The sequence below is a fragment of the Mus musculus genome, chromosome 7 (assembly GCF_000001635.26).
Source record: "Mus musculus strain C57BL/6J chromosome 7, GRCm38.p6 C57BL/6J".
NCBI lineage: Eukaryota > Metazoa > Chordata > Mammalia > Rodentia > Muridae > Mus > Mus musculus.
In genome coordinates this window covers 97583606-97596384 of record NC_000073.6, presented here as the reverse complement: position 1 = coordinate 97596384, position 12779 = coordinate 97583606, and the positions used below count along the sequence as shown (strand labels likewise).

The window sequence follows — 12779 nt, the reverse complement described above, 5'->3', positions numbered from 1 at the left end:
CAAGAGGATCTGAGTTCAAATCTTCAGCATCTACAAAACATGAGCCTGTAACCCCCATACTGAGTGTGCAGAAACAAATGGATCCCAGGAATCCTGGCAAGCCAACCTAATAGAAATGTCAGGGTTCAAGTTCAGTGTAAGGTTATCTCAAAAATTAAGTAAATAAAAGTATAAAGAGAAAGACACTCAACACCCTCCTCAGACCTCAGTGTGATCCATACCAACACACACACACACACACACACACACACACACACACCAACACACCAACACACCAAAACACACTCAGACACACACCACTTTAAAAAGAAAAGGGGGCGATTGGTTAAGAGCTCAGGCTATTTTGTCAGAGAAATTGGGCTCAATCCCCCAGCATCCACAAGGCAGCTCACAATGGTCTGTACTCCATCCAGTCCCAGGGATTCAAACCTTCCTGTCTCCATGGACACTGACTGCATGCATGCTTATGGTACACAGACATATAAAAGGGAAAGAAAGGGTGCTTGCACACCAGCCTGATAACCTCAGTTTGGTACCCTAATTCCAAAAACTGGCAAGCAAGAACCAAGTCCCAGGAGTTGTCCTTTGACCTCTATATACCCACAGGAATAGAAAAGTACACTGCATCAAAATGAAAAGCAGAGGGGCAGCTCAGTGGTCATCAGAGTCATCTATATGCATGAGACCCTGGGCATCTCCAATGTAACAAATAAATAAGTATGGAGAAGATAATTAAGGATGATAGATGTCTAAAATACAAGAAAACAGGAAAGGGGTAAGATCCAGTTATCATGGCAAACCAAACCAGGTTATAAGTAGAGAAACTAAAACAAAAACCAGACAGAAAAGATAAACTAGTTGATCACAATCAACACTAATAAATTTTTTTCTTAAAATTACAAAAATTGCCTTTCCTCTGGCGGCAGCCATCAGGTGAGCCAAGATGGGTGCATACAAATACATCCAGGAGCTATGGAGGAAGAAGCAGTCCGACGAGATGCGCTTTCTTCTGAGGGTCCGCTGCTGGCAATACCGCCAGCTCTCTGCGCTGCACAGGGCTCCCCGCCCCACCCGGCCTGATAAAGCTCGAAGACTGGGGTACAAGGCTAAGCAAGGCTATGTCATTTACAGGATTCATGTCCACCGTGGTGGTCGCAAATGCCCATTCCTAAGGGTGCAACTTAAGGCAAGCCTGTCCACCATGGTGCTAACCAGCTGAAATTTGCCCGAAGCCTTCAGTCTGTTGCTGAGGAGAGCTGGGCGCCATTGTGGAGCTTTGAGAGTCCTGAATTCCTACTGGGTTGGTGAAGATTCCACATATAAATTTTTTGAGGTTATCCTCATTGATCCGTTCCATAAAGCTATCAGAAGAAATCCTGACACCCAGTGGATCACCAAACCAGTCCACAAACACAGAGATGCATGGGCTGACATCTGCTGGCCGAAAGAGCCGTGGCCTTGGAAAGGGCCACAAGTTCCACCACACTATTGGTGGTTCCAGCCGTGCAGCCTGGAGAAGGCGCAATACTCTCCAGCTCCACCATTACCGCTAATACACGTGATATTTGTAAAATTCATATCCAATAAACAATTTAGGACAGTCAAAAAAATTACAAAAGTTATAGAACGATTCCAGATCCCAGACCAAGTAGAAGACTCAATGCATACATAGATAGAGCCTTTAGGTGCTCAGCAAGTCTGCAATAGGAATAAAAAGGAACCTCCAGAGGTGGGAATGTGGTTCAATGGTGATGCGTTCACCTCACATGGACAAGGCCCAGACTCCCATCTTGAACTCCACAATAAACAAACCGTCTCTACTAGGTGAGTAGTCACCGTTTTCAATGGTTACAGTCTTACTATTGTCCAAACTCCAAAAGAAGGTCACAGTTAGAAATAACCCAGCCTGTCATTTTTTTTTCCCTAGAAGATTTTTAACATTTAAGCATGGAGGAAGTTACAGCTACATTTGTAAAGCCAACTGTAAAGTTATAGAGCAAAAAAAGAAAAAAGAATCAAAACTAAGTCTGAGATAACTTAACCAAATGCCAAAGCTTCACAACCAGGACTCTCCACTTTCCCTGTAGAACAAGTGATGGCCAAGCATTCAACCACACACATGAGCAGGCCACTAGGAGTCATTAGCATGCCTTCTCTCCACCTAGGCCCAGCTTCTCAAACTGCGGCTCATGTGACTGAATATGAAGGCTGAGAGACATTGCTAATAGTGAAATATTTTGAACAGCCAGTAACAAAATTTAGTTCACAATGAAGCAGTGCCATGAATCTGAGATTTTTCTGCCCTCACAGAAACATAATCATTTAGTTATAGAAAATAAAGCCTCTTCAGGTTCCATTGCTGTGAAGACACACCCCGACCATGGCAACTCTTACAAAAGAAAACATTTAACTTGAGGCTGGCTTACAGTTACAGAGGTTTAGTCCATTATCATCGTGGAGGGAGGGAAACATGCAGCAGGCAGGCAGACATGGTGCTGGAAGAGCCAAGTCTTCCAACATTTTGATCCACCAGCAGCAGGAGTTGGTGTGCTTCACACTGAATGTAGCTTGAACACTGAAGACCTCAGAGCTCTGCCTCCACAAAGACACACTGACTCTTGACAAGGCCACACCTCCTAACAGTGCTACTCCCCACTGACCAAACATTCAAACACATGAGTCTATAGGAGCCGTACCTATTCAAAGCACCACACATCTTAATGTTTTCCAACAGTCATACCTCAGCATGAAAGTACCAAATAGTATTGTCCAAATGTTTGAAAACTGAGGCCCTTTCATCTCAGCTCTCAGAAGACAGCAGCAGGTCTGTGAGTTTGAGGCCAGGCAAGTCTACACAGTGAGACTGCCTTTAAAAAGCAAGCAAGCAAAAAGCTGTTTAGGTTTTACTTTCTTTAAGAACCATAAAATGAACTGTTTTTGTTTTCATTTTTTCTCAAGGTGGTGTCTGGCTGGCCTGTAGACCAGGCTGGGACTTGAAGCAATTCTCCCATCTCTGCCTCCCAAGTACTGAGATATCAGGCCTGCACCACCATGCATACCTGTTAAACAAACTTCAGCTTGGCATCAGGACAAAATCGCCAACAAGTTCTGAAATGGTATCCTCATATTGACAAAATCAAAATATCAAACGAAGCCCATCCTACATAACTGTTTTTCTACTTCTACACAGCAGTTTTAGGTTTCATTCTCTATGTCCCATCTGAGAGAACAGCAACAGAAACCTCACCAAGACACAGAAACCAGGCTTCTAGACCAGCTCTTCAATCTCGGATGAGACCTAGAGGCCATGTTAATAGCAAAGCCACACAGCTCCAGCTTACTGCCAATTACTGGGCCACTTGGCTCCCATCTAGTATTGCATTATGACAACTATGCAGAAGAACCCATAGCCACCCCTGAGCAACGATCTTACCCTGCTAACAGAAAAGCTTTAGGCCCTTCCAACAGGAGTGATGAAAATAACTGAGTATAAAATTAAATCAACATTAAGCAAGCTGTGTTTGCAGAGGGGCCTTCTGCAGGAGTCTTAGACAGCACAGCTCTATAGCCAAAGGCTTTCTCCATGCTCCCCTTAGCAGTTCTTGATGAAAGAGAGTCCTTGGTTCTAAATTGTTTCCTGATTGTTCATCAAGGAAAATGGGTGCACACCACTTCCTCAGGGTGGACTTTTGCAGGAAGGAAAGTCCAGGAAGGGAACTTATTGGCTAAACCCTCAGGGCCTCTAGATACCTCCTTAGCATGGAGAACTTTGTTCTGATCTACATGACCTTAGGTCACATTCCGATGTAGAGTGTGTGGTCATGTGACTGGGGTCTGAAGGAAGCAGGTAAAGCTCCTACTATCCTCTCTGAGCTCCAGGGCTTCCAATCTGCTCAACCTTACGAAGTTTCCTAGTGTGGTCCACCGGGCCACAACTCTCAAGGCAGTCAGTTCACCCGCCTGTCTGTCCATCCTCACAGTCATGGAGAGAGCCAGTCTTATCCAGAAGGCCAACTTGGCCCAACAGGCTGAACGCTATGAGGACATGGCAGCTTTCATGAAGAGCTCCGTGGAAAAGGGTGAGGAGCTCTCCTGTGAGGAGCGGAACCCGCTCTCCGTGGCCTACAAGAACGTGGTGGGCAGCCAGAGAGTGGCCTGGAGGGTCCTGTCCAGCATCGAGCAGAAGAGGAGGGGTCAGAAGAGAAGGGCCCCCGAGGGGAAAGAGTACCGGGAGAAGGTAGAGACCGAGCTCAGAGGTGTGTGCGACACTGTGCTCGGCCTGCTGGACTCACACCTCATCAAAGGGGCTAGAGATGCAGAGAGCTGCTCTTCTACCAGAAGATGAAAGGTGACTGCTACTGCTACCTAGCCTCGGTGGCCACTGGCGATGACAGGAAACGCATCATCGATCCTGCCCAGTCAGCCTACCAGGAGGCCGTGGACATCAGCAAGAAGGTGATGCTGCTCACAAACCCCATCTGCCTGGGCCTGGCCCTGAAGACTTTTCTGTCTTCCACTACGATATAGCCAACAACCCAAGACCACCTTCGATGAGGCCTTGGCTGACCTGCACACCCTCAGTGAGGACTCCTACAAGAACAGCACCCTGACATGCAGCTCCTGAGAAACAACCTGACGCTGTGGACAGCCGACAGTGCTGGGGAAGAGGCTGGTAAGGCTCCTCTGGAGCCTCAGAGCTGAATCTGCCCAACGACCGCCCTGGCCTTGCCCTCCAGTTCCCAGCCTGCAGAGAGGACTAAAACGGAGTGGGTCTCTGCCCTTCCCAAACCCTGAATGTTCAGCCACACCTTGGAAGGCTCCTTCGAAGGGGGTGCAGCCAAGCTGAGGCCACCAGGGTGGGGAATCTCACTCTCATGTAGCTGTCTGGTGGGTGTTCCCAACCCATCCCACTCCCACCCCACCCCCACCTCCACCCTCGATCTCTGCACACCCCCTTCCTCCCCCTGGGCCTCCCTCAGGCACCTGTTGCCTAGTAATCCAGGAGGCTCCCCACCCCTGTGGCTGAGAACTGGACTGTGGCAAGGGCTGTCTCTCTCTGTCTCTCTCTCTCTCTCTCTGTCTCTGTGTGTTTGTTTGTGTGTGTGTGTGTGTGTGTGTGTGTGTGTGTGTGTGTATGAGAGGGAATGAGAGGGAACACATGTTTGCTGGGTGTGACCATGCTACCACCCAATAAAGTTGCCCTGTGACAAAAAATAAAATAAAATAAAATAAATAAAATAAAGGAGAGGTGCCATTGGAATGACTGTCTCTTAAGATATTTGTAGTGAAAATTTTGGGTTGGGTGGGGAGTGAGCATCAAAAGAAAACACAACATAAGTCAGAGGGGGAATGAGGGGTGGGGGCTAGGAAAACAAAGGGTTATTGAACCAATCTATTGTTTAGTTGATTGAAATTGAGAGTGAGTTTGTACAGTTTGTATTAATATCAGTTTTAAACAACATTTGATTTATCTGCATAGACATCATGTAAGTTTCCCCAAGTAGAGTAGCCATTAGGCTCTGGCAAGAGAGTTTATCTGTCACTGGAAGGTCCCAAGGCTGTCAGCATCTGCTCGTAGCAGAAGTCTTTAGTCAGATGATATGTCTGGACAAAGGCAGCTTTACTGCCCCAGGCAGATCCAAGGAGATGGTGGGTCAGTCTCCATCTGGCCTGTGGCAGCAGCGCTATCTTTCTCCCTCTTGTAGAGATAAAACTGTAGAGTAATCCCAACAGGGAGCAGAACACCAGCAGGGGAGTGTCTGCACAGGGTGGGTAATGTAAATATTAACCCTGTAACTGTTTGATTGCACGCTGTTGTTATGGTCCTAGAAAAAAGGCAAGGGTATTTGAGGAATTTAGCCCTGGAAGGCATCCTGTAAGTAGGGAGATACCTGCATTTTTTATTAAGGAAAAAGCAGAGGGAAGAGTTGAGAACTTAACAGCTTTGGATGGCTGAAAAAGAAAATACCAAGTTAATTATGCATCTGGGATAGGCAGTAACTGCTTGTCTGTAAAAGGAAACTGGTTGTTAACTAAAGATTAAATAATGGTTATTAATGTAGTTGGTTTGACCTGTTTGAGTAGATTAAATATGATTTTTGAAGTTTAAAAGAAAGTTTAGGACAATTTTAGGTTAGACGAACATTGTTTCATGTGCTCCTGTTAGGGATAAAAAAAAAAAAAAAACATTTAAATAATGAAGTATGAAAATGTTGGGTTAAAAGGCATGAACATTGTATTAGGTGTTCCTGCTAGGGAAAAGAACAAGCATTTAGACAAAGGAGCATGAAAATTTGGGGGCTAAGGGTTTTAAGTATACTTTTTCCAGTTCTCAGCAGCAAGATCTTATCTATTGCCTTTGCTTGGTGGGCTCTGTTCACCTAGGTGGAGGGGGAGGGGCCTGCTCTGCCAGGACAGAGCTGTGTGTTTCCTTGGCTGGTATTGGTAGAAGGCAGGAGGTAGCTTGGTTTTTGTTCACCCTAGAAGTAGAGAGGAAAGAGGAGAAGCATAAGGACCTGATGACACTCTATCAGCACGGATGGAGGGAGCGGGGAGCAGGGAGAGGGGAGCGGGGAGCAGGATTTTTGTTAATGGTCCGTCCATTGAACTGTCTAGAATTGGATGGGGGCCAGAGGAGGGATGTGCCACCATAGGAGGAGGAAGAAGAAGCATAAGCCATGGAGGAACTTCTGCCTTCGGGAACTTGTAAGCAGTCCAGCATGAGTAAAGAGTAACAGAGACAACCAATAGCAAGAAGGAGTATCCAGGAGGATGAGGAGGATGGCCACGAAAGCACTGATAACAAACAACGAAGCACAACCATCACTATCTGGGTTTGGTCCTTGGCTTCTGATCTCGGTAGCTTGACTAGATAGATGAGAGTAGCATTCACTGCAACCGGAAACTTGTTTTGACAAAGTTAAAGTGCAACTCAAGTTCCCTTTCAGAATGCCTCTTCAGGAAACTACTGTTCGTAAGCTACAGTACACAAAGTATACATAGTGCATAAAGTATACAAAGAAATATACGATTATTATAAATAAACTGCAAAAAATAAGAAAAAGCAGATGAAATAATTACATTCTACTTTTGGGAAAATGACAAAGAATAAGTGAGAACTAAAGCAGGGAAAAGGCCTGGGATCTAGAATGAGGGCAGACTCAACCCTCACTCTGAATGCCTCTTTTCTCTTTCTAACTGTCCCAGGCAAGTTCTTATTCAGCCCAGGCTGAACTCAAACTTGCCATGCACCAAGGCTGGCCCTGACCCCTGCCTCTGCCTCCTCAGTGTGTGTCATCACACCTTGGCTTCTGACTGTTTTCTTAAACACAGTATATGACCCACGTACTTGAATTTTATAATTCAGGTAAACTACTTCTGCCTCTACTAGAGGCAGTGCTGAGTGCTTCCCCAGCCTTCTCTTAGAGTTTAGTGCTGACTCTATGTGGTACACGTCACACTCTGTGATCTTACATAGAGAAGGTCCCCCGACTTAGGACAAATGCATTCCTAAGCAGTTTTTACTTTTTGTTAATTTGCCTGGTATATGGTTTGGATATAAAGTGCCACCTTCAAAGACAGCTATGTATTAAAGGTTGCTCCTCAGCTGGTGATACTACCGAGAGATGAGTGGGTCATCACTAACTTCACTAATGGATTAACTCATCAATGAATTCACAGCTGAATGGACGATTAGGAATTGGGGCATAGCTGAAAGTAGGTCACTTGGGGTATGCCTTTGAAGAGTTTTTCTTGTTGGATCTATGCTACAGATCTCGATCCCTCCCTCTTTTCTTCCTTTCCATCTCCTTCCCCTTCCTTGTTTCTAGCTGCCAGGAAATGCGCAGCTTTATTTACTACACCCTCTTTCACACCTCTTCCATATTGTCCTCTGATCCACCACCAAAACCTTACAAACCACGAGCCAACATCATCTTTCCACCTCTCAAGTTGTTGTTGTTGTTTTTATTTATTTATTTTATGTATGTGAGCACACTGTAGCTGTACAGATGGTTACGCGTCTTCATGTGGTTGTTGGGAATTAAATTTTTAAGACCTCTACTCGCTCTGGTCAACCCCACCACTCCAGTCAACCCCACTCGCTCTGGTCGGCCCCACTCGCTCCAGCCCAAAGATTTATTATAATACATAAGTACACTGTAGCTGTCTTCAAACAGCTACCAAAAGAGGGCATCATATCTTATTACAGATGGTTGTGAGCCACCATGTGGTTGCTGGGATTTGAACTCAGGACCTTCAGAAGAGCAGTCAGTGCTCTTACCTGCTGAGCCATCTCGCCAGCCCCCTCTCAAGTTGTTGAGACCAACAAACAGAAAATAGGTGTCATCCTAATTTTGTTATATAATCCATAAATGCACAAAAGCATCTCTGCCTCCTAAATGCTGAGATTATAGGTGTGCACCACCACCACTGCCCAGCTTTTGTACTTTTAAACCCTACAGCTTTACTGTTTATCTTCACTATTAAAGCTATAAGCCCGCCAAATGCAAGGATATTATTTATGTGCCTTAATATAATAAGACATTCCAGGGCTGGAGATACAGCTCAGCAGTTAAGAGCACTGGCTCCTCTTCCAGAGGACCTGAGCTGGTGGCTCACAGCCATCTGTAATGGGATCTGATGTCGTTTTCTGGCATGCAGGTATACAAGCAGACAGAGCACTTACATACGTTAAAAAAATACATCTAGAAAAATAACAACAGTAATACATTCCAATAGTTTATATATGCCCAGCACATAGCAAGCCGGCAAAGTAAGTAACACTTACTGAAAGAAATCAGGTTTTTCTTGTTTTGAGTTCTGTTTTTGTTTTGAGTTTTGTTTACAGTGTTTATAGTTCTGTCTGGCCTGAAATTTGCTGGCCTTGAACTCAAAGAGATCTGCCTGCCCCTGCCTCCAGAGTGCTGGCCTGGCAAGAAATAACAACAACAACAACAACAACAACTACTACTACTACTATTACTATTACTACTACTTCTTCTTCTTCTTCTTCTTCTTCCTCTTTTTCTTCTTCTTCTTCTTTTTAAAGATTTTTATTTATTATTACAAGTACACTGTAGCTGACTTCAAACACACCATAAGGGGGTGTCAGATCTCATTATGGGTGGTTGTGAGCCACCATGTGGTTGCTGGGATTTGAACTCCAGACCTTCGTAAGAGCAGTCAGTTCTCTCACCTGTTGAGCCATCTTGCCAGCCCCAAGAAATAACTTTTTTTTTTTTTTTTTTTTTTTTTTGGTTTTTCGAGACAGGGTTTTTCTGTATAGCCCTGGCTGTCCTGGAACTCACTTTGTAGACCAGGCTGGCCTGGAACTCAGAAATCCGCCTGCCTCTGCCTCCCGAGTGCTGGGATTAAAGGCGTGTGCCACCACGCCCGGCTAAGAAATAACTTCTTAAATGAAGTTATTTTCTCAAGCAGTATTTGATATTATACAAGTTCTAACATGAATGGAAAATAGCATCCTGGTGACCTCTGCTTTGGCATCTATATTATAGTAAAATCAGAGATGAAAAATAACATATTGAGACCATATTCATCAAGCAGAGAGTAAAAGTCTACTTTTAAATCTAGCAACACATATTAAGTTCCCTTCTTTAAGACACAGCTCGTGTTAAGCTTAATTACTATTATTCTTCCACAACACATGTGGTCATCTACCTCACCAAAAGCCTGTGAGAGATCATGTTAGCTTATAACCTGTAGTCTAGAATGCATATCCTATTACTCCATTTAATAAAATCCCAGGGGGAAAAATGTCCTTGAAGGATAACATACAAGCTCACTTCAGTTTCTTACTAAACTAGAAAATCTTTAAAAATAGACCCATTTCTAACATTTTTGTTTTCTTTTAAACCCTTACACTAATTGCTAGACTGACCATGCAGCAGATGGCCAGTATACATGTGAAATTAATGAAGTAAGTAAGCAGTGTGGCTTTTCTTCCTGGAGTGTGTGCTCAAATGCAGACCTAAATGTGTTGGCCAGAGATCAACCTCAGGTATACTCCTTTACAGCCCTCCACTAGATTTGTTGACAAGGTCTCTCACTGAACCAGGACTGTGGCTGTCCAACACATCCCAGGGGCACACCTAACTTCATTCTTCACTCCTTTACCTCCCTAACAACATAAGAGCTACAGGTACGCACTACCATTCCTGGCTTTTATGTGGGAGCTCAGGATATACACTAAGTTTCTCATACAGTGAGCCAACCCCTAAGGACCTTTTTTTAAATCTTATTTTATTAATGTGTATGAGTTTTTTGCCTACATGTATGTCTGGTGCCTGCAAAGACCAGAAGGTATCAGATCCCCTGGAACTATAGTTACAGAGGATGTGGGTGGCAGGACTGAGCCTGGGTTCTCTGGAAGAGCAGCAAGTGTCCTTAATTGCTGACTCACCTGGCCAGCCCCTAAAGATGTTTAACAGCAAATTTCACAGTAAATCTCTAAATAAGAAGATTAAAAGAGACTAAAGTCTAGAAGACTAAAAAAGCAGGCCATTTTGCATTTAGAGTCTCACATTAACCAAACCTTTTTCTATTCCAACTAACTCCTGCCCTAGACAATGCTAATAGCCTTCCTTTCCACCTTTATAACTGTTGGCTTCTCCTCAATTCTGTGATATACCAGAAATATACTGCATAGTGTCAGAAACAAGAGATACCCTGTAGAACTCAAAGAGAAATAAAGAATCTTACTTCTTCAAAATCAGAAGTGCCAAAACTGGAAGTTTTTAACCAAGCTAGGCTCTAGCTTCAGAAAGGACACTGACCAATAACCTGCCATTATTAACCCATGTGTGCACTTTAAGATAAGCTTAAACTAAGAGATTGTATTACTTGTTTCAATGGTCATCGTTTTACTTCATCAAATTCATGGGAAAAAAAGTACTATCATTTACCTAAGCACCAGGAAGAGAGAATATAAAGTCAGAATATAGTTCTGCTTAAATATAAAAGACATATATACCCTTTTATACTTGACATCTTGACTATAGAGAGAGTTACTAAGTACGACAACTGATGAGTACAACGGCATTCCTAGGACTCTGGACTTTTCAACAGGAGGATCCCAAGTTCAGAACATGGGATCGGGCTATGTACGGAGCTTCAGCTGGGGAGGTGGATCAGTGGCAGAGCACTAAACTACCACACAGACAGCCTACTAGCTCTGGCTCCTTAGAGCCCCAGCACTAAAAGAATACAACAAATTTAAAAAAATAAAATAAAATAAACAAACAAAAAACATGCACACATTACCAGAACTAAGACAGGAGAATCACAAGTTCAACACTGCCCTAGGCTATAGAGTTCCAAACTAGTCTGAGATACACAGAAAGCCTGAGGTTAATCTGAGCTACACAGTAAATCCATCTCAAAAAAAAAAAAAATCAAATTATTTAATACTATGCAAAAACACATTGCTACACTGTAACATTACTTACATACATTTCAGTATCATTATTAAGTATGTCACTTCTCAAACCACACCTGAACTAAGTTGATTACTAAAAGTATTTCTCTTTGGGGATGGTGGTGGCACAACCCTTTAATCCCAGCACTGAAAAGGCAATGAACTCTGAGTTGGAAACCAGCTTGATCTATGTTTACGTGAGTTCCAAGCCAACCAGGGCTACACAGTGAGGCCTTGTCTCAAAAACAAAACAATATAGAAGGTGAGGAAAGCAGAATTGGCCCAAAGCTCTAGTAGGCTACACAGTGTCATAAACACCACAGACCCTGCTTCAACAAAGTGGAATTCAAAAGGCAAGGATTAGCTCTTAAAAGTTATTCTTAGACTTCCAAACGATGCTATGCATGTGCCCCTATGTTGTTCACACAGACACACACAGAAAAAGATGTGACACTTAGCAATATGACAAAAATCAATGTCCACCCATCTATATCCCACAGTCACCTACTTCCTGTTAGGAAGAAGTATGCCGGTTCCATAGTAAATACAGACCTGGGTGGTGGAGAGCAGAGCGTGCAATGCCTTCATCTAGAATGCCCGTTTCTTATTCTAGCATCAACTATGAGTCCATCCATGGGTGATAATTTAGGCAGACTTTTCAAACCGCAGTCTGAATAACACCAATGGTCAGGTATATTATGCCTTTGTCTTAATTTCTTTTCCTTGTAATATGAACAATACAGTTGTTCGTTCTTCCTTGGCCTAAAACTTAATAGTCTCTAAAGCAGCAATTCCCAAGCATTTTAGTTAGATTCCTGATACCCACAATGTCTCATTAATTTTCTTAGAGCAGCCCTAAGCCCAAAAAAAAAAAAAAAATCACATCAGTTCCACTTATTAGGTACTTGGAAACCATTTGAAAAGTAAATCTCGGGGCTGGAGAAATGGCTCAGTGGTTCACAGCCTTGCTCTTGCAGAGGACCTAGGATTGATTCCCAGCATCCACACGGTGGGTGGCTCCCATCTGTAACTCTAGTTCCTGGGAATCTGATGCCTTCTCCTGACTCCAAGGGCCCCAGGCCACAGGAACACAAGTGAAGACAAGCAGGCCAAACACTCAGACACATACAATTAATCATTTTTTTAAACTAAATGGAATTTTTAATGGTTTTATTTTATATTTAAACAACCAGAAGTACCTACTGAGTATTACTATGAGGCACACAACAACTTATCAAGTTTTGGAATTAGAATGGACACTGGTTCTATTTTCTGTTCCACTAGGCCTTTCTTGACTAAGGAACAAGGCACTCAAAACTGAAGCTACAATATCAAATTAAAGCTT

At 43.5% G+C, this 12779-nt stretch overlaps 1 protein-coding gene and 2 pseudogenes across 2 annotated transcripts in view; 2 read left to right on the top strand and 1 right to left on the bottom strand.

Annotated features, from left to right (window-relative positions):
* Rsf1 (remodeling and spacing factor 1) overlaps nt 1-12779 on the bottom strand; it is a 112913-nt gene that overhangs the window by 96398 nt on the left and 3736 nt on the right. The window lies entirely within an intron of this gene.
* Rpl15-ps5 (ribosomal protein L15, pseudogene 5) lies at nt 944-1550 on the top strand (annotated as a pseudogene).
* Ywhaq-ps1 (tyrosine 3-monooxygenase/tryptophan 5-monooxygenase activation protein theta, pseudogene 1) lies at nt 3935-4898 on the top strand (annotated as a pseudogene).